The sequence below is a fragment of the Phodopus roborovskii genome, unplaced genomic scaffold, assembly GCF_943737965.1.
Source record: "Phodopus roborovskii unplaced genomic scaffold, PHOROB, whole genome shotgun sequence".
Classification (NCBI taxonomy): domain Eukaryota; kingdom Metazoa; phylum Chordata; class Mammalia; order Rodentia; family Cricetidae; genus Phodopus; species Phodopus roborovskii.
Window position 1 is genome coordinate 35,055,026 of NW_026126418.1, and position 20,163 is coordinate 35,075,188.

The 20,163-nt window shown below is 42.5% G+C and overlaps 1 pseudogene; it reads left to right on the plus strand.

The window, feature by feature from the left end:
- The first annotated feature begins 10,545 nt into the window (after nt 1-10,545).
- On the plus strand, nt 10,546-11,052 carry LOC127222447 (60S ribosomal protein L23a-like; annotated as a pseudogene).
- The last annotated feature ends 9,111 nt before the right edge of the window (nt 11,053-20,163 follow it).

Genomic DNA, 20,163 nt, shown 5'->3' on the forward strand with positions numbered 1-20,163 from the left:
AGACTCTTCCCTTGGTTCAGCTTCTCTGCTGAAACATCATTCATTAGAACTTTTGCTCCCCCGACTGATCCCTTTTTCATCACACTGGGTTTTTTTCTTTTCAGTCTCCTAACATGCAGCACCACAATGCCAGGATGACCTCAAACTTTTAATCTTCCTGCTTCAGCCACCAGGGTGATGGAATCAGAGGAATGTAACACCACACCCAGCTATCTCCTAAGTACTTTTATTAATGAAATATTTTGAGCTAGTTCATGACACTAGTCTCTAAGAACATCTTCAAGATAAGAACTTGGATATAAATAGTTTATGACTAGAAGATTCTAAGTGGATTAAAAGACCTGGTATGGCTGGATGTGGCCATGCATGTTGCAGTCCCAACCTTGGGGACCCAGAGGTTTAGGAATTCAAGGCCATCCTCTGCTACACAGACAGTTAAAGGACAGCCTACGCTATATGAGACCCGATCTCAGAAAACAACCAAACCTTCTCCACCTCCTCAAAATACTTTGTTACATAGGCTACAAAGAACTTAATCTACTATATAAATGAGTGTTACACTCTTCTCTTGTCAGCCATATGAGTTACTTATATTCAGCTGACATTGTGCTTCTCCAAGATTTTTCCCCTAAAGGAAATTCTGTTTCTTCTCCACACTTCCAGAGCAATTGGTGTGCACACAATGAATACAGTCTTTATTGCTTTAGTAGGATATAACCATCCCCCACCTGCCATACACACACAAAAAGAGGGAGAGCGGGCACCTGATATTCAGTAGGTGTAGACAGGCTAAATGCAGAGCCTAATGGTGTCAACCATCTGAAAAGTCCTTCAAGGTTTGTGTATCTGTGAACCATTGTTTATATTTCCTGTAAGCTTTTTTTTTGTTGTTGTTGCTGCTGTTTTGCTTTGATCTGGTTGTGAGAGAAGGTCTTATCAAAGCTTACTATGTAGCCTACACTAGCTTCGAACATGTCCATTCACCTGTCATACCTTCCTGGGTGTTGGGATTATAGGAGTGAGCCATCTTGCCCAGCTTTGAATTGAGATTATAATATAATTACCTCATTTCCTCCTTTCTTTTCCTCCCTCCAAACTCTCCTACATGTCCTTGTTCTCTTTCAAATTCATGGCCTCTTAATTCCTTCTTTCATTTTTTTTCCTTGTGGGTGGGAGGGATTCGAGACAGGGTTTCTCTCTGTAGCTTTGGAGCCTGTCCTGGAACTGGCTCTGTAGACCAGGCTGGCCTCGAACTCACAAAGACGGGCCTGTCTTTGCCTCCCAAATGCTGGGATCTTTTTCCTTGATTGTTATTACATGTATATATAGATACAAATACATACATAGCTATACATACATACATATACACATACATACATGCATATATATATATCATATATAATATATTCCTAAATATAATCTACTCAGTCTGTACAGTGTTACTTGTATGTACATTTTCAGGGCTTCCCACTTGATATTGGATAACCATTGGTGTGCTCTTCCCTGGAGAAGACTTTCTCCTAGTCTCAGGATTCCCTTGTTTTCTGTGTAGGGTTGAATTCTCACAGGTTTTCCCTGTAGTGTGTCTGTTGTCCTTGTTCAGCTCATGTTTAGATAGTCACATTGGTGAGACTTTATGGGTGAGCTTCTGATGTTACTAAAAGGCACAGTCTCACAGCAAACATCCTTATGCTCTGACTCTTAAAATCTTTCTTTCAGCCCTCTCTTTTGTAATGCTCCTGAATCTTAGGTTTGGGAATTGTTTTGTCACAATATCCATTGGGACTGGGCTTCACAACTCTGGGTTTCGACTGGTTGTGGTTTTCTTTAATGGTTTCCAATTGTTTCGAAAGGAAATGTTTTTTGTTTGTTTGTTTTTTGGGGGGGGTTGATGAAGGGTGAGTACCACACTTTACTATATGTTTAAGTTTTTCTTCTCCTTCATGTATGTGAGCATGATGCTTGTTGGAGCAAGCAGGTAGAGGTTAGAGGACAATTTTTTAAGACCTACACCTACCTTGGTGTTGGTTCTGAGGATTGAACTCAGAGTATCAGGCTAATGTGTCTTTTTACCTGCTGAGCCATCTTGCCAGATCTTTTGGTTTGGTTTTGGTCTTTTTTTTTTTTTAAATTGATGGTAATGCTTCTGTTGCTGAAGCTAGTACCAGTCTGCTGCTATTAGTCAATGTGAGACTATCTGCTGTTGCTCTTTTAGTGCTGGGTATTGAAACCAGGATCTCATGCAGAAAGCCTTCTACCATTAACCTACATTCCTAGCCTCAATTTATACGATTCCATTTCTAGCTAAACTCTTAAATGCTTCTCGGAGCATTGCTTGAGAGTGGAGCCTGGCCTGGCTTTGATTCACACACACACACACACACACACACACACACACACACACACACACACACACGAGAGGGGGGGGGACAAGGAGGAAGAAGAGAAAGGGGGAGGAGGAAGGGGGTTGGTAAGATGGCTTAGCGGGTAAGGCTCCCAAGACTGATGACCTGAGTTTGATCCCTGGGACCCACATGGTGGAGGGAGAGAACCTGCCCCCACAGGTTGTCCTCTGACCTCCACGTGCATGCCTTGGCCCATGTTCTCCCTGCCCCCACATACAAATAAATGAATAATTGTAACAAGAACTTTAAAAAAAAAGGGGGGGGGGAAGAATGCATGAGTAGTGGCGGCGGTGGTAAGAATCAATCAAAATTATGATGTACGAAAATGGTACAAGGACACCTGCTATTTGTATGCTAATTTAAGAATGCAAGTAAGTACTTGTTTAAAAACTGAATTTGTAATGTCCTTGTTCCAACACCCCTTCTTTTCTCTGGTATTGGGAGCAGTTGTCTGGTTACTAATTGAAAGAGCTATATGGAGAAGGACAACAGAAAGCAAGCTTTCATGCTGGGGCTGGAAGACAAAAGCAGAGAGGAAAACCAGCCAGCTCTCGGGCAGAGAGGGAAAGACGTGTAGATGGGAAGGAAGTTTGTTGCTATCTTTACCTCCCTACTCAAAGGGCCTTGCTGGAAGAAAGAGTTTGCAGGGCTTGTTTCTAAAGCCCATGGGCTAAAGTTCCCTCAACTTTCCCATCTGGAAAACCGTGAGGAGGCTGACCGTGGTTATGTAAGCTAAAAAGGACTATTTAATTATTCATTTATTTATTTACTGGTGATAGGGATCCAGCTCAGTGCCTCATGCTTGTACTCTGCTAGCAGAGCCTTGTCGTCTATCCTGAGTTTAGTTGTGTAAGTAGAAAATTAGTCCTAACTCTTTAATCTCGTAACAAGCTTGTTTTATATATCAATCCCAGTTCCCACACCCTCCTGTCCCTGTCCTCCTGTTTCCCCCACCAACCCCCATCCCATCCCCTTTCTGTTCCCCAGGGAGGGTGAGGCCTTTCATGGGGAGTCTTCAAAGTCTGTCATATCATTTGGAGCAGGGCCCAGGACCTCCTCCATGTGTCTAGGCTGAGGGAGTATCCCTCTATGTGGAATGGGCTCCCAAAGTCCATTCCTATACTATGGATAAATACTGATCCACTGCCAGAGGCCCCATAGACTGCTCAGTCCTCCCAACTAACATCACATTCAGGGAATCTGGGTCAGTCCTATGCTGGTTTCCCAGCTATCAGATTAGATTCCATGAGCTCTCCCTTATTCAGGTTAGCAGTTTTTATGGATTTCTCCAGCCTGGTCTTGACCCCTTTGCTCATCACTCCTCCTGTCTGAAACTGGAATCCAAGAGTCTGGCTCAGTGTTTAGCTGAGGGTGTTTGTTTCTGCTTCCATCAGCTACTAGATGAATGCTCTAGGATGGCATATAAGATAGTCATCAATCTCATTACTGGGGAAGGGCATTTAAGGTAGGCTCTCTACTATTACTTAGATTGTTAGTTGGGGTCATCCTTGTAGCTCTCTGGACATTTCCCTAGTGCCAGATTTCTCTTAAAACCTATAATGGCTCCCTCTATTGTGGTATCTCTTTTCTTGTTCTCCTCTATTCTTCCCCTGACTCAATCTTCCTGCTCCCTCATGGCCTCCTCTCCCCTCTTCTTCTCCCCTTCTCTTTCTCCTAACTCTCCCCCCCTCCTGCTCCCAATTTGCTCAGGAGATCTTGTCCCTTTCCTCTTCTCCAGTGAACCATGTATGTCTCTCTTAGGGTCCTACTTGTTTCCCAGCTTTTCTGGTGGTGTGGATTGTAGGCTGGTAATCCTTTGCTCTATATCTAAAAGTCATATATGAGTCATATATGTCTTTTTTTGTGATTGGGTTACTTCACTCAGGATGATTTCTTCTAGTTCCATCCATTTGCCTTTGAATTTCAATATTCCATTGTTTTTTTCCGCTGAGTAGTACTCCATTGTGTAAATGTACCACATTTTCTCCATCTGTTCTTCAGTTGAGGGGCATTTAGGTAGCTTCCAGATTCTGGCTATTACAAATAATGCTGCTATGAACATAGTTGAACTGAAGTCCTTGTTGTATGAATGTGCATCTTTTGAGTGTATGCTTAAGAGTGGAATTACTGGATCTTGAGGTAGACTGATCCCATTTTCCCGAGAAACCGCATACTGATTTCCAAAGTGGCTGTACGAGTTTGGACTCCCACCAGCAGTGGAGGAGTGTTCCCCTCTCTCCACATCCTCTCCAGCATAAACTGTCTTTGGTGTTTTTGATTTTAGCCATTCTGACAGAAGTAAGATGGTATCTCAGAGTTGTTTTGATTGGCATTTCCCTGATGGCTAGGGGAGTTGAGCACTTTCTTAAGTGTCTTTCAGCCATTTTAGATTCCTCTATTGAGAATTCTCTATTTAGTTCTGTACCCCACTTTTTAATTGGATTATTTGGTGTTTTGGTAACTAGCTTCTTGAGTTCTTTGTATATTTTGGAAATTAGCCCTCTGTCAGATGTGGGGTTGGTGAATATCTTTTCCCATTCTGTGGGCTGCCGTTTTGTCTTGTTGACTGTGTCCTTTGCCTTACAGAAGCTTTTCAGGAGATTCCATTTATTAATTGTTGATCTCAGTGTCTGTGCTACTGATATTATGTTCAGGATGTTATGCTCCGACTTTCTTTTCTAAGAGGTTGAGTATGGCTGGATTTATGTTGAGGTCCTTGATCTACTTGGACTTAAGTTTTGTGTATGGCAATAGACAGTCTATCTGCAGTCTTCTGCAGGTCAGCATCCAGTTATGCCAACACCATTTGTTGAAGATACTTTCTTTTTTTCATGATTTTAGCTTCTTTGTCAAAAACCAGGTGTTTGTAGGTTTGTGGGTTGATATCAGGGTTTTCAGTTCAATTCCATTGGTCTTCCTGTTTATTTTTGTGCCAGTACCAAGCTGTTTTCAGGACTATTGCTCTATAATAGAGCTTGAAGTCAGGGATGGTGATGTGTCTTTATTGTACAGGGTTGTTTTCAGCTATCCTGGGTCTTTTGTTTTTCCATATAAAGCTGAGTATTGTTCTTTCAATGTCTGTGAAAAATTGTGCTGGGATTTTGATAGGGATTGCATTGAATTTGTAGATTGCTTTTGGCAAGGCTGTCATTTTTACTATGTTCATCCTACCTATCCAAGAGCATGGGAGATCTTTCCTTTTTATGGTATCTTCTTTAAATTCTTTATTTAAAGAATCAAAGTTGTTATTATATAAATCTTTCACTTGTTTGGCAAGTGTTACCCCAAGATATTTTTTGTTGCTTGTGGCTATTGTAAAAGGTAAGGTGACACTTCTCTGATTTCTTTCTCAGCCCCTTTATCATCTGTAGATATTGGGGCTACTGATTTTTTTTTTTTAGTTAATCTTGTATCCTACCACTTTGCTGAAGGTGTTTATGAGCTGTAGGAGTTCCCTGGTAGAGTTTTTCGGGTCGCTTATATAAATTATCATATCATCTGCAAATAGTGAGAGTTTGACTTCTTCCTTTCCAATTTGTATCCCCTTGATCTCATTTTGTTGTCTTATTGTTCTAGCTAGAACTTCAAGTACAATATTGAAGAAATATGGAAAGAGTGTACAGCCTTGTCTTATTCCTGATTTAGAGGAATTCACATTGAGTTTTTTTTCCATTTAGTTTTATGTTGGCTGTTGGTTTGCTGTATATTGCTTTTATTATGTTTAGGTATGTTCCTTTTGTCCCTGATCTCTTCAATACCTTAATCATGAAGGGCTGTTGGATTTTGTCAAAGGATTTTTCAGCATCTAGTGAGATCATCATATGATTTTTCTTTTTCAGTTTGTTATATGGTGGATTACATTGGTGGATTTTTGTATGTTGAACCATCCCTGCATCTCCGGAATAAAGCCTACTTGGTCATGGTGGATGATTTCTCTGATGTGTTCTTGGATTTGATTTGCCAGTATTTTGTTGAGTACTTTTGCATCAATGTTCATGAGGGATATTGGTGTGTAGTTCTCTTTCTTGGTTGTATCTTTGTGTGGCTTGGGTACTAAGGTAATTGTAGCCTTATAAAAAGAGTTTGGCTTCTATTGTGTGGAACACTTTGAGGAGTATTGGTGTTAGCTGTTCTTTGAATTTTTGGTAGAATTCTGCACTGAAACCATCTTTCCCTGGGCTTTTATTCGTTGGGAGACTTTTGATGACTGCTTCTATTTCATTACAGGCTACAAGTCTATTTAAATTGCTTATCTGTTCTTGATTTAATTTTGGTAAGTGATATCTATCTAGGAGAATTGTCCATTTTCTTTAAATTTTCAAATTTTGTGGAGTACAGGTTTTCAAAGTATGACCTGAAGATTCTCTGGATTTCCTCAGTGTCTGTTGTTATATTCCCCCTTTTCATTTCTGATCTTGTTAATTTGCATGTTCTCTCTCTGCCTCTTGGTTAGTTTGAGTAAAGGTTTATCTATCGTGTCGATTTTCTTGAAGAACCAACTCTCTAACAAAGCATTTCTAAAGCTACTTAATTAAATGAAAAAGTTTTCTTTCTCTTTGTATTTGCCATGGTCAGGCGAGGTCCAATGGCAGGAAGAGCCAGACCCCTGTCTCTCTGCTACCTACCTTCCAAATACTTTGTTTGAGATAGGGTTTCACTATGCAATTCTGCATCTTCAGCTGTACTTGCTATGTAGCCTAAAATGAACTCAAGCTCATGGCAATCCTCCTGTCTCAATGTTGGTATTACGGGTGTGCACCAGCATGCCTGGCTCTTTTCTACTGCTAATGGTTCAGAATATTTTATTTTTGCTGTAATTAAAAAGAGAACTTAACTGTTTATACTGACTTACCTTTGAAGATGTTGTATTTTTCAGGGTTAAATATTAAGGTGTAGTATCAGCTTCATGTTAACAGTATATAATTTCTAAAGCATATAAGTATAGTTCTATACCTTTTATGATCTGCCATACAAATGTTGTCTTACAATACACCCAGACATACTAGGTCATTTAAGGATGTATATGTTACTAAAGATTTTCTATAATAATAGGGTACATTATGTTCAGTAGGTAGAGATTCTATGTTTTCAATGGGAAAATTAAGATTTTAAAAAACTTGTCCTATCGACAAGATCTCCAGAGCACATGGGGAGTGTGTGTGTGTGTGTGTGTGTGTGTGTGTGTGTGTGTGTGTAGAGGGAACTAGGAGAAAGAGAAGGGGAGGAGAGGAAAGCACATGCGACTAGGAAGATTGAATAAGAGGAATAGAAGAGAGGAGAGAGAGAGAGAGAGAGAGAGAGAGAGAGAGAGAGAGAGAGAGTGCATGAAAGAGGGAGCCATTATAGGATTGAAGAGAAAACTGAACCTAGAGAAATGTCCGGAGACCTACAAGACTGACCCCAACTAACAATTTGAGCAACAGTGGAAAGGCGACCTTAAATGCCCTTCCCTGATAATGAGATCGGCAACTAACTTGTCCACCATCATGGAACCCTCATCTAGTAGCTGATGGAAACAGAAGCAAACACCCACAGCTAAACATTGAGCCGAACTAGAATCCAGATGCAGAGAGGGAGGACAAGACCAGGCTACGGAAACCCACAGAGACAGCTTACCTGAACAAGGATGAAATAATGAGCTCCCAGACTGATATCTGGGAATCCAGCATGGGACTGACTCAGACCTCCTTGAATATGGGTCTCAGCTAGAAGGCCTGAACAGTCTAAGGGACCTCAGACAGTAGAGCCAGGATGTATTTCTAGTGCACGAAAGGGCTTTGGTGGCACATCCCCCATGGAGGGATATTCCCTTAATCTAGAGAGAGGAGAGAAGTCCTAGTCCCTACTCCAAATGACTTGAAAGATGTAGATGCCCCTCCTGGGGGGGCATCACCCTACATGTGGAATGGGGGGGTGGGAGGGAAGGGTGGTCAGGGGGCTTGAGAGGGTGGGAGACAGGGAAAGAGGGAGAGGGAACTGGGATCGATATGTAAAATAAAAATAAAAAAATAAATCAATATATATATATATATATATATATATATATATATATATATATTTGTCCTGTCTGTCACTTGAATTCTGATGATAATATCATACTTAAATGCTTATTTTGGTGGTAATATTAACAAGTGGGATTTTTAAAATTATCCTATTATGAAGTAAATTAACATGTGAAAGAACTGAGTAACACTTGGGTAAGAGTTGCCTGCTGGCTTGGTTTCTCATAGGACCTTCCACTCCTCTTACTGGAAGCACTGAGCCCATGGGACCTTCTATCATAGAGCATTTCCATGGCTATAGACAGGGTAAGCTCAGCACACATGGATCTAGACATCACTTTACACCAAGCTAATGTCCTGGGGAATAGCTTTCAACTAATCCAGGATGGGAGGTGTTAGGTAAGTGCTTGTGGATGGTTAAAGCTTAAGGCATCCTCCATCTCTCTTAGAATGAAGGCTACCTTCTCTTTCCTTATGCGATTTTATCCCTTATGCCTGGGAATTATTTCTGATATTAATTACATACCCCAGTCTTTTGATCACAGATCTGTTTTCAGAGAAAGTATAAGTTTAGATTCTCTGTAGCTATTCTTATTTGGGCTTAAATTCCAGGTCTGCAACTATCTAAATGTATAATCTTGGAGAAAAATCACCTACACTCTATGAGCTTAGGTTCCTTATCTGTAAAATAGGAGTAATCATGATACCCACTTCATAGCAATGCTATGAAGAGTAAGTTTGATATACTACTGTGCCTGCCTGGCACATAGTGGTAGGTACTCATAAATGGGAGTTATTACTGTGTTTACAAATTCTTCCTTCCTCTCTCTCTCTCTCTTCATTCCTTCCTTTCTCTCTTCTCTCTCTTCCTTCTTTCCTTTCTCTCTCTCTTCCTTCCTCTCTCTCTATTCCTCCCTCCCTCCTTTCTTTTTGCTTTCTCCTCTCTCTCTTTCTCTCTCTCTCCCTCCCTCTCTTTCTCTCTCTCTCCCTCCCTCTCTCCAATAAAAGGTATCTTGCCTTATGTATTCCAGGATGGCCTCAAACTTCATTATGTAGCTGAGGTTGACTTTAAAGTCCTCATCCTTATACCATCATCTTTTTTGTTTGTGTCTTTGTTTTGAGACAGGGTTTCTGTATGCAGTCCTGGCTATCCTGGAACTAGCTCCATAGACCAACTCAGGGATCTCTCTGCCTCTGCCTCTACATCTGGAACGCTGGAATTAAGGGTGTGTGTCACTGCTGCCTGGCTGTGCCACCGTCTCTCAAAGTGCTGGGATCATAGGTTTATAACATCACATCCAGTACCAACTGAAAAAAAAATAGTACACAACCTTTTTTATGTCATGTGTATTTAGCAAGTATTTTCTCAGTCTTACCATTCAGTATTATTTATTGCCTTATAATTTTTGTTGGTTCTGAGATGGTTTTGAGATGAAATTTCCTTATGTTGCCCAGGCTGGCCTCAAACCCCTAAGCTCAACTGAGGTTCATATCTTGTCTTCAAAGTAGCTGGAACTGTGTTTGTGCATCATCACATCTGGCTGCTCTTTCTACCTTCTCTTTGCCTTCTAATTTAGAGAGGGTCCTGTATAGTCTGAGGTGTCTTTGAAATTGTTATGTAGCCAGGGTGACCTTAAATTTTTGATCCTCTTGCCTCTCTCTACCTTCCAAATGCCACCACATCCCACTTCCCAACTGCTTTTTTATATAAACTAGTCCAGCAATCTCTTCCATTCTGGATGAGAAGTTCATTCTTTCCCCAGGCAGGCTCTTTTAGCTTAAGATCGTACAGTCTTTCCTTGGGCAATAAGCCATCAACAAGGCTTGCTGATTGAATACTAGCTAGCTGGGATTTTGCATGATGTCTGACAAAAGTTTTAGTTCAGGGTTAATGAGATGGCCCATCTGGTAGCGTAAGTCTGGAGGCTCAAGTTAGCTCTGTGGAACCCATGTAAAGATGAAAGGAAAGAACCAACTCCACACTTCACATGCCATGGGATGGGCTCCCTGAGTGGATCTCTAGCCTCCCAACATTGTTCACACACAGGATAATGATAAATAACATTTTGTAACCTGCACCATAATGCATGACCAGCAAATGTTCAGATTCAAAATGAAGAAGGTAGCTTTTCGCCAAGATGGTGTCGAAAGCGAAGAAGGAAGCTCCTGCCCCTCCCAAAGCCGAAGCCAAAGTGAAGGCCTTGAAAGCCAAGAAGGCAGTGCTGAAAGGCGTTCACAGCCACAAAAAGAAGATTCGCACCGTCACCCACCTTCCGACGGCCCAAGACCCTGTGGCTCTGGAGGCAGTCCAAATACCCTCGGAAGAGCGCTCCCCGGAGAAACAAGCTTGGCCACTATGCCATCATCAAATTCCCTCTGACCACTGAGTCAGCCATGAAGAAGATAGAAGACAACAACACACTTGTGTTCATTGTGTACGTCAAGGCCAACAAGCACCAGATCAAACAGGCTGTGAAGAAACTCTATGACATTGATGTGGCCAAAGTCAACACCCTCATAAGGCCTGACAGAGAGAAGAAAGCGTATGTTCGGTTGGCTCCTGATTATGATGCTCTGGATGTTGCCAACAAAATTGGGATCATTTAAACTGAGTCCAGCTGGCTAATTCCAAATACACACTTTTTCACCATTAAAAAAAAAAAAAAAAATGAAGAAGGTATGAAGTTGGGCCTGGTGATGCAGATCTGTAATTCTAGCCTCTCAGAAATCCCAGAGCAGTTCCAAGCCTTGTCTGGACTACTGAGTGAGTTCAGACAAACCTGGACAATGACCTACACCCTGTCTTGAAAAAAAAAAAAAAAAAAATAGAGCCAGTCGAGCAGGTCAGCAGGAAAGGGCATTTGCTGCCAACTAGGGTGACTGAAGTTTGATCCATGGAACTCACAAGGTGGTGGGAGGGAACCAACTCATGAAAGCTGTACTCTGATCTCCACAAGTTCATGTGAACCATCACATTCACACACACACACACACACACACACACACACACACACACACACACACACCAGAGAGAGAGGAGAGAGAGAGAGAGAGAGAGAGAGAGAGAGAGAGAGAGAGAAAGAGAGAGAGAGAATATTAAGGCTATAACTAGGTGGGAGGGTGGTAAAATGCTTGCCTGGCATGTTTGGGGCTTTGGGGCTTTGAGGTCAATCCTTATCACGGCAGAAAAGAAAGAGCAAGACCTTTATTGATGTAATGCTGGATGAGGGAATATAGAAGACAGAAGCACTTGAAACATCTTATCTCCAGTTCTCAGACCATCTTATAATGATGCCAAGTAGGGAAGGACTCAAAACTAAAACTAAATAACAACACAAATACAACAATTGATAATCCCACAATGATGGAGTGTGTCAAAAAGACAAGAGTCAGCTCAGCAAGTGTGTGTGTGCGTGCTCATGTTCATGCATCTGTGTGCATGTGCCTGGGGAGGCTAGAAGTTGACCTGAGGTATCATTTATCTGATACTGTCCACCTGTTTTTTTTTTTTCAGGCACTTGTCTAGGTCTGACTGGCCTGTATTATGGCCCAGGGATCATCATCTCTGTCACTGGAATTATAAGTGTGTACTACCATGACAATTTTAAAATATGGGCTCTGGGAATTCAGTTCAAGTCCTAAATGAGCCCTAAACCTAGACCATTTGGAGTAATAAAAAATGTAGTATTGGCTGGCCAGTGGTGGCTCACACCTTTGTCCCTAGCACTCCAGAGGCAGAGGCAGGCAGATCTCAGTGAGTTCGAAGCCAGCCTGTTGTACAAAGTGAGTTCCATAGCTGTTACATCCAGAAACACTGTCTTAAACACCCCCACCAAAAAGTATTATTGGATCATAGAACATAATACAAACTAAACAGCCAAGATTCTATTATAAAATAAATAAGTGATTGAATAAATAAACAAAGAGGAGCAAACTAACAAGCCTATCTTTTAAGGGTATGGAGCAGCTTGGTAATGTAGTATGCAATTGGATTTCCTTCTAAAGAGTATAGAATGTATTGGATGTGGTGGCACATCCCTGAAATTCTAGCACTTGGCAAGTTAAAAAATGGAGGGTTGGGAGTTCAAGCTCATTTTTTTTTTTTTTTTTTTGACTAAGTAGTAGGTTTGAGGCTATCCTAGGCTAAGTAAAACTCTATCTCAAAAAACAAAACAGGCATGGTGGCACATGATTTTAATCTTAGCACTCTTGAGGCAGAGGCAGACAGATCCCTGAGTTCAAAGCCAGTCTACAGAGCAAGTTCCAGGACAGTCAGGGCCACACAGGGAATTCCTATCTCAGGAAAAGAAATAAAGGAACAAAAACAAACAAACAAATATGAGGAGAATGTAAAGGGGGCACCATGAGGAGTAACTCCAGTGGAGAAGCCTGACAATCCCTGCTTGGCCAGGTGACAGAGGTTAGCAGCTACTTAACTGATGATAGGTCATGCTGATGCAGTATATTCCTGATTCAAGGGTAAAAGAAAGGTATTTTACCTGGGGGTGGGGTTGGAGGGTGGGAGGGGGGTGGGGAGGCTTGCCCTCCACAGGACACAGTGTAGTCATGAGAAAAACAACAGCCTAATCCCACTTCAGGGACATTATACAAAATACCTGACCTATACACCTCAAAACTGCCCTGGTCATCAAAAACAAGGAATGTCTGAGAAGCTGTCAAAACAAGAGGGGCCTAAGCAAATATGACTAGATGTGATATGGCCTCTTGGTGGAGTTTTAAAAAAGGAAAAGGAAACTAAGCAAAACTGCTCAAAGTACAAACTGTAGTTAATAATACTTTATGTCAGTTTTGATGAATGAACCTTAGTCAGGTAAGATGTTCATCTTGGGCTAAACTTGGTGTAGGATACCAGGATGTTGTCTGTGTTTTGTTTTCTATAAATCAGTTTTGTATTTTAAAAATATAGTTAGCCCACATAATGGTGCACACCTGTAATTCCAGCACGTGGACCGTGGAGAAAGAAGACCAGAGGTTCAGTCAGCTTTGCTTGCAGAAGAAGTTCAAGGCCACCCTGGGCCATACAAGACCCTGTCTCAACAAAATAAAGACCTCGAGGAGCATATAGTTTATGGGGGTAAAATAGGAATCTATCCAAAGGACATATTCTCCTTTTATTGCAAAGGAGAGTCTGTGTGGTGTTATTTGCTGTGATAGGGCATAGAATGGAGACTTTTCTAGAACAGATGGAGTTTCCATGACAAAGGAGGAAACATTTGCACTATGGCTTGGGGGGGGGGGGAGAACATCTAGCTGCCTGGAGAGGAGAAAAGAGATCAGTGCTTTTCTTGTTCAGTTTTTGTCTAAATAGCACTAATGTGTGAGGGCAGATTTGTCATCTCCATTTTTGCCATGGCCCATCCACTATTTATTTCCTTGTGCCAGAGATGACACAAGCCTGTGTCATCACACTGTGTAGAGAATGCTGGAAGGAGACTGCAACAAATCAGATTGCTATGGAGGAAGTGGTTTCTTCCTGGGTGAAGCAGGGCCATTATAACAGCCTCTCAAGTGTTCTCTCAGCCATTGAAGGTCTTGAGAAGCACTTCATTCAAGGGGAGGGGTATGTGCAATCAGTTCTCTTTGAGCAGGTCAAATTCCCAAAGTAAGTGGATTGAAGGGAAAGAACATTTTCATTTCTGGGTAGACAACGTCCTGTAGCTCAGTTGACAGTTTCCAAAGCCTCTTGCCAGCTGTGGGCAAGACTAATGGATTTTTGAACATTTTGCCAACTCATTGTATTGGGATCTATGGTTCCCCATTTGACAGTGGGCCCCAGCTCCAACTCCCTTAGAAGCTACTTGGGTGGTTCTTCCTTGTCCTTATCCACAAATACCAATCTTGAATGTCTCCAAGGTTCTTCTTGTCTTGCTGGTCTGGAACTCATGAGTTCACGGGTATGCCAGACTCTTCAGTTGTGGGATCTAGAAGTGTATGCCACCAGGTCTGGCTTATCTATTTCTTTTGCATAGACTTTGATTTTGTTTCTCAGGTTTGTTTTTGTTTTGCTTTGCTTCTGGAACTCACTATCTAACCCAATGTGGTCTGTTAGCAACAATCTTACTGCCTTAGCCATAGTGCTGGGGTTATAGGCATGTGACACCATGACTGGTTTGTCTTTGGGCTACAGAATTTCAGTCCTTTGCCCAGTGCTTTTTCTAGTTATTAGGAAGCTGAAGGCTAAGTATGGCTCAGCAACAGAGTGCTTGTCTAGTAAGGGAGAGGCTCTAGGTTCAAAGTCAGCACTGTAAAAAAACAAAACAAAACAAACAATATGCAAGGAATGATAGTAGCAGGGGTCTTAAGATATAGTCTATGATTTTGATATATATATATATATACATACATATATATATGCTATAGTTTTGCTTTTTTTGTGTATGTTTGCATGCTCTATCTTGTATGTCTGTGCATCACACATAGGCCAGATGTCCACTGAGGCCAGAAAAGGAACTCATTATCTGGAGCTGGAGCCATAGAGGGCTGTGGGCCACCATGTGGGTGCTGGAGAGCAAGCCCTGCCCCTCTGATAGGGCACCCAGTGTTTTGACTGCTAAGCCATCTCTCCAGCCCCTGTAATTTTATTCTTGATGTTCTTATATTCTGAAATGCAGCTGAATTGCTTTGTTACCAGAGACTTTGTGTTTTGAAGTCTTCCTAGGTAGCCCAAGCTCACCCCAAATTCATAGCAATTCTCCTACCTTAACTCCTAAAGTGCTGGGATTACAGGAATGCCAAATCACTTCCAACCTGGGAAGAGTTGATCTTCTATCAGAGTTTTTTGGTCTCACACTGTTTAGGGACAAATAAGTATTTACTGTGATACACTGCCCTGTCCACTGTGAAATCTTTATCAGAACCCTTGACCTCTCCCCACTAGATGACAGGAGAATTCCCTAGTTGTGATAACCACAAACAAATATCTCTACCAATTGTCCCCAGGGACATCGGAGAAGGAACTGCTGAGCTTTGGTGCACACTGAGAAGTTAACTGTGGGTCCTGGAGAGGTTGCTAAGGAGCAATGAACACTCTGAAACCCTCAATGGTGCTTCTCCTGGTGCTTAGGATCTCAAGAGTCTATACGTTCAGTCCAGTATTTAGACCCTGACTTGGGTGAAACGCCAGAAGACAAATGAAGTGAATTTCCTGCTTAATTTCACTAATTCATTCTCCAAATATTTATTGAAGGTCTGCTATGTATCAAGTCTTATACTATGTTTTGGGGACCTTAATGATGAAGAAGAGAGACCTAGGTTATTTTTGTTTGTTTTGGTTTTTGGGGTCTTGGCTGAATTCTGTTGCATGTCTCCAAATCTGTGAACATGGAAGCTTACATGTGTATGTGACTATGACTTTGAGGTAATTGTCCCCATTAATTTCTCTTCAATGATCATGTATGGATCTGACTGTATGCAGATTTCCCCCCTATGTCTGGATAGTCTTTCTACAGAGCTTGGTACAACCACAGTTCATTTCTGAGATAAAAGAAAGATTGGGGCGGCTGGAATCTTGTTGGCCTTCTGTCCCTGAAGACTTATTATCCAGTTTGATATTTTTCACTGACTCTTACCTGCAGGCTGCTCCTTAGAGAGGAATTTAAAAGGTAGGGCATTGAAGATTTTGAAACTACTGCTGTATTTATTTCCATCAGTCTGCATTGTGAAATCTTCCTGAACCCTGAACAGGTGCCATGGTACTGGCTAGATCAGAGCACGTGTTCTCTCCTCAGTCCTGGAGACTTCCAGGAGTTCCTGTGACCCTATCACTAAATATTAAATTGTACTTTTGGGGACATTATAATTTTAGTTAACTTTTTTTCCCTGTCAGTGAGACTTGTTAGGGTGCTGATTTTCTTAATATTTGCCAAGACTTTTAAATAATTGTTATTGCTGTTTTGTCCTTGTCTTTTGTTCATTTGTTTGTTTGTTTTTGTTGTTTTTTTTTCGAGACAGGATTTCTCTGTGTGACTGGCTGTCCTAGAACTTACTCTGTAGACCAGGCTGGCCTTGAACTCACAGAGATGCACCTGCCTCTGCCTCCAATGCTGGGATTAAAGGCATGTACCACCACTGCCAGGCGTTCTTTTATTTTTTAAGGCAGGATCTTGACTTGTAATGCTGGCCTGGCATTTATTATGTAGACAAGGCTGGGCTCAAACTTCTAGTTAGTCTTTCACATCTACTTCCCAAGAGCTGGGGTCACAGGCCCATTGTACCACATTTGATCTCCTCTGATATCTTTTTGGACTTTATTTTCTTTTCTGGTGTTAGGAATGGAACCCAGGGCTTTGAGTGCTAAGTGTTCTGTTTGCCAGTGAGTCATACTTCCATCCCTATTGTCCATTCTGATGGATTTTGTCTGGCTTGTTTTGCAGGAGACATGTTTCTCCTTAAGCTTACCAACTTCTCACTCTGTTGTAAGGGGACACCAGGTTAGGATCTAGAATCAGGAGACCTGCCAGGAAATTAGTCAACTCTGAAAACCTTTGGGTCTATGCAAGGTCTCTTAATTTTGCCTACATGGTTGAAGCAGGTATATATATTTCTCCTTTCCCCTTCCTTCATGCAACCCCTTCCATGAATCCCTTCCTGGCTCCCTTTCAAATTCATGACTTCTTTTTCCTGTTCTCCTTACATATATCTGCAAGTGCATAAATACATAAATACATGCATTTATGTCTCTTTAGTGTTGCTCTTACGTATATATGATTTTGGGTATGACAATTTGGAATTGGATAACCAATTAGGGGGTCTCACCCTCCCCCTTTCAGAAGTCTTTAGTTGCCTGTAGTCTATGGATAAGGGCCTGTGACACAGCATATCTATTGATATTGTCATCCTTCAGCTCCTGCTTAGGTGTGCATATTGTTGAGGTATCATGGGTGTCCCTTCCTGGTCATTTCTAGAAGAAAGCCCAAATTTGGTTCCCAGAACCCACAGGGTAGAAGGAGAGTCCACTCCACAAATTGTCCTCTGACTTATACATGTGGCCCATGACATGTACACTCATCCCTCCCCCAACAAATGAATAAATTTACGATTGACATTTGTTGTTGTTTTTAAAAAAAGTAGTTCTTTCCTGAATGGAAAACAGGAAGGGAGGATAGGGTTGAGAGCAAGGAACCAATCAGTGATAAGGTTCTTGCTATAATGCAGATGGGAGAGGTTGAAGACTATGGTAATAATATTGAGGAAGTGGGTTTGGTTGAGGAAGTGAATGGAGCTGGATTTCGTAGAATCCATGATCTGTTGCATTTGGATATGAGAAGCAGGAGGATTCAAGAATGTCTTAGATTTCTGGTGATGTTCCTTACCGAAGTCCTGGAGTTTATGGTTCAGGCTTAATCCTGAGGAATTTAAATTGGAGCTGTCCAGTGGGCAAGTGTATCAGTGGCTCTCAGGAGGAAACTCAGGGTTGGATTATTATCAATGGAAGTCGGATTTTACCTAAGGAGACTGTACAACCTCATGACCACGATAGGAAGCACGAAATTGGTTCGTGGTAGAAGCAAATACTTGGAGATATTTCTAATAATTTGATATTAAGATGAGGATAATACAGATGACAAAAATTGTATATCAAGAGAGCCAATTGGCATAAATGTACTCAGTAGAGTTCACTTTTGAGTGCTTTCCCCTGTCCTCTCCCAATGAGAGCTCTGTAGAGCCCATATATGTGTATGGAGAGAGAAATGTGAAACAAATTACACTTTTGCATCAGATGTAATGCTGGCAATTAAATTGCAATTGAATTAATTACGTTGGGCATTGCCAGAGAACTGGTCCATAGACTTAATTCTCCCAATCTAGTCATAAGCATCCTTAGGTATAAATACCTGAGATAAGCATGTGTGGCACAGACCTCCCTCTAGAGCCACAGATCTGGGACAAAAGTGTGAGGAAGGATGGATCATGCTCTCTTAGTCATTCCCCATTCCCACCGTTTTTTATGTCCTCCCTCCCCTTTCTGCGTTATTCTGGGATTAACGCTGCGTGGTCCCCTGCACAAGCAGGGCTGGCTGGTATGGTCAGCTTGAGCCCTGCTGTGCAAACCACGTCTGGAATTCCGGTTAAGTTGGCAACACTAGAGCACAAAGGCAGCAACAATGAGGAAAACCCTTCAGTGCAGAAAGGAATGTTTGGATCCCTGGACCACCACAGTGAAAGGACACACACACACACACACACACACACACACACACACACACACACACACACCACGTGCCTCCCAGGCCCGGGTTGAGGTTCTCTGCAACAGGCTGAGATGCAAGGACGAGGATGATGACCATGTAGCCTGCCCAGAAAAGCTTTGAACCTTCAAGCCCAGCGCAGTCTCGTCCCATCATTCTGGAACAGACATAAATCACCCTTAGATTGGAGCGTAGTACAGAGCCCTCTCACCAACCCCCTCCCTTTGTCCCCTTTACATATCAACCTCCTCCCTGGGGTCCTCAGCTCTTCAGCTCTTTCTCCTCGTGTGTGCGCAGCACGACATCGAGCATCGAACTTTACATTTCCCAGTTAGGATATCACAAACCTATTGGTTTTAAGTATTAAGTTTTTGTTTGTTTGTTTGTTTTGTGACTGGAGCCTGGATTTGTTTTCCAAAAGTAACACTTAATTTGTTCCCCATCCCCAAGCTTTGCCAACTTAAGGCACGTTACCCAGACAGCTGTGGTTAGTAGAGGTCCAGACTATGCATGCAGGGGAAGAAGAGGGAGGCAGTGACTGGTAGGCTGTCTCTGCAGGGATGGGAGGCTGAGGGACCCTACTCAGGCACCACGTGGATAGCCTCCTTCCTGCATCACTGCCCTTTGCCTGAAAGAAATGATTCCTTGGAACAGGGCTCTAGCTGCTGGTGGCTGAAGATTCTGGGATGGTCTGAGACCGGGAAACAGCCCATCATCCCAGCTACCTCAATCTATTGCACCAGCTGGCTAGTCAGCGCCACAGAGTCTCACACAGCTGGGGACCATGGCCTGAAGGGCTCGAGTAAGGTCCAACCTCTTTAGAGGCTTGTGGCTCAGTTAACAGGCTCAATGTAGCCTCCAGAGCAGACACCATAGGTTCCCCGAACTCCTGATGTTTCATTATGGGCACCACAGAGAAGACAGCCCCTCCTCCCAAATTTTGTTCAAGATGAATAGAACTGGTGGTGACACCTGTAGATGCGGCTTTCAAGAAGTTAGCTACATATCACCTCCACGGCAATGACAGACTCTCCTCAAAACACAAGAAAACCCAAGTGAGCAGCCTGCACTGTGTCAGGGGAAGGCAGGGCCCCCGAGGGAGGTTAGCGAGTTCAGGCCAGCGCATAAAGCTTATACGACTCTCCAGCCCATTCTGTGCCTTTGCCCAGCCTTTCCTGGGGTCGCCCCCCTTTTTTTCTTTTCTATCCCCTCTTCATCTTTTATTTTTCTTGTTTAGTCGCTTCTCTTCTCCCTTCTCCATCTCCTATCTCCCTTCAAACTCTAGATAAAGTTCTAGAGTTTGTGTCGGTGGCAGATTTCTTCCTTGGCCCTCTAGCTTGCCTGTGCTCTGTGAGTGGCGAGGGCAGCGCTTGCTCTTTTGTGAGTAGCAGTGATTGTCAGTGATTGAGAATGACCGTGGAATGTGCGTGCGTGTGCGAGCGAGGGGTGTGCGCTCTGCTCTCTTTCGTGTAAGTCAGTCAGTCAGTGTGTGCGCGGTGCGTATGCTCCTAGATGAGAGCATGCTCAAGCGCGCGTGTGGAGTGTGCA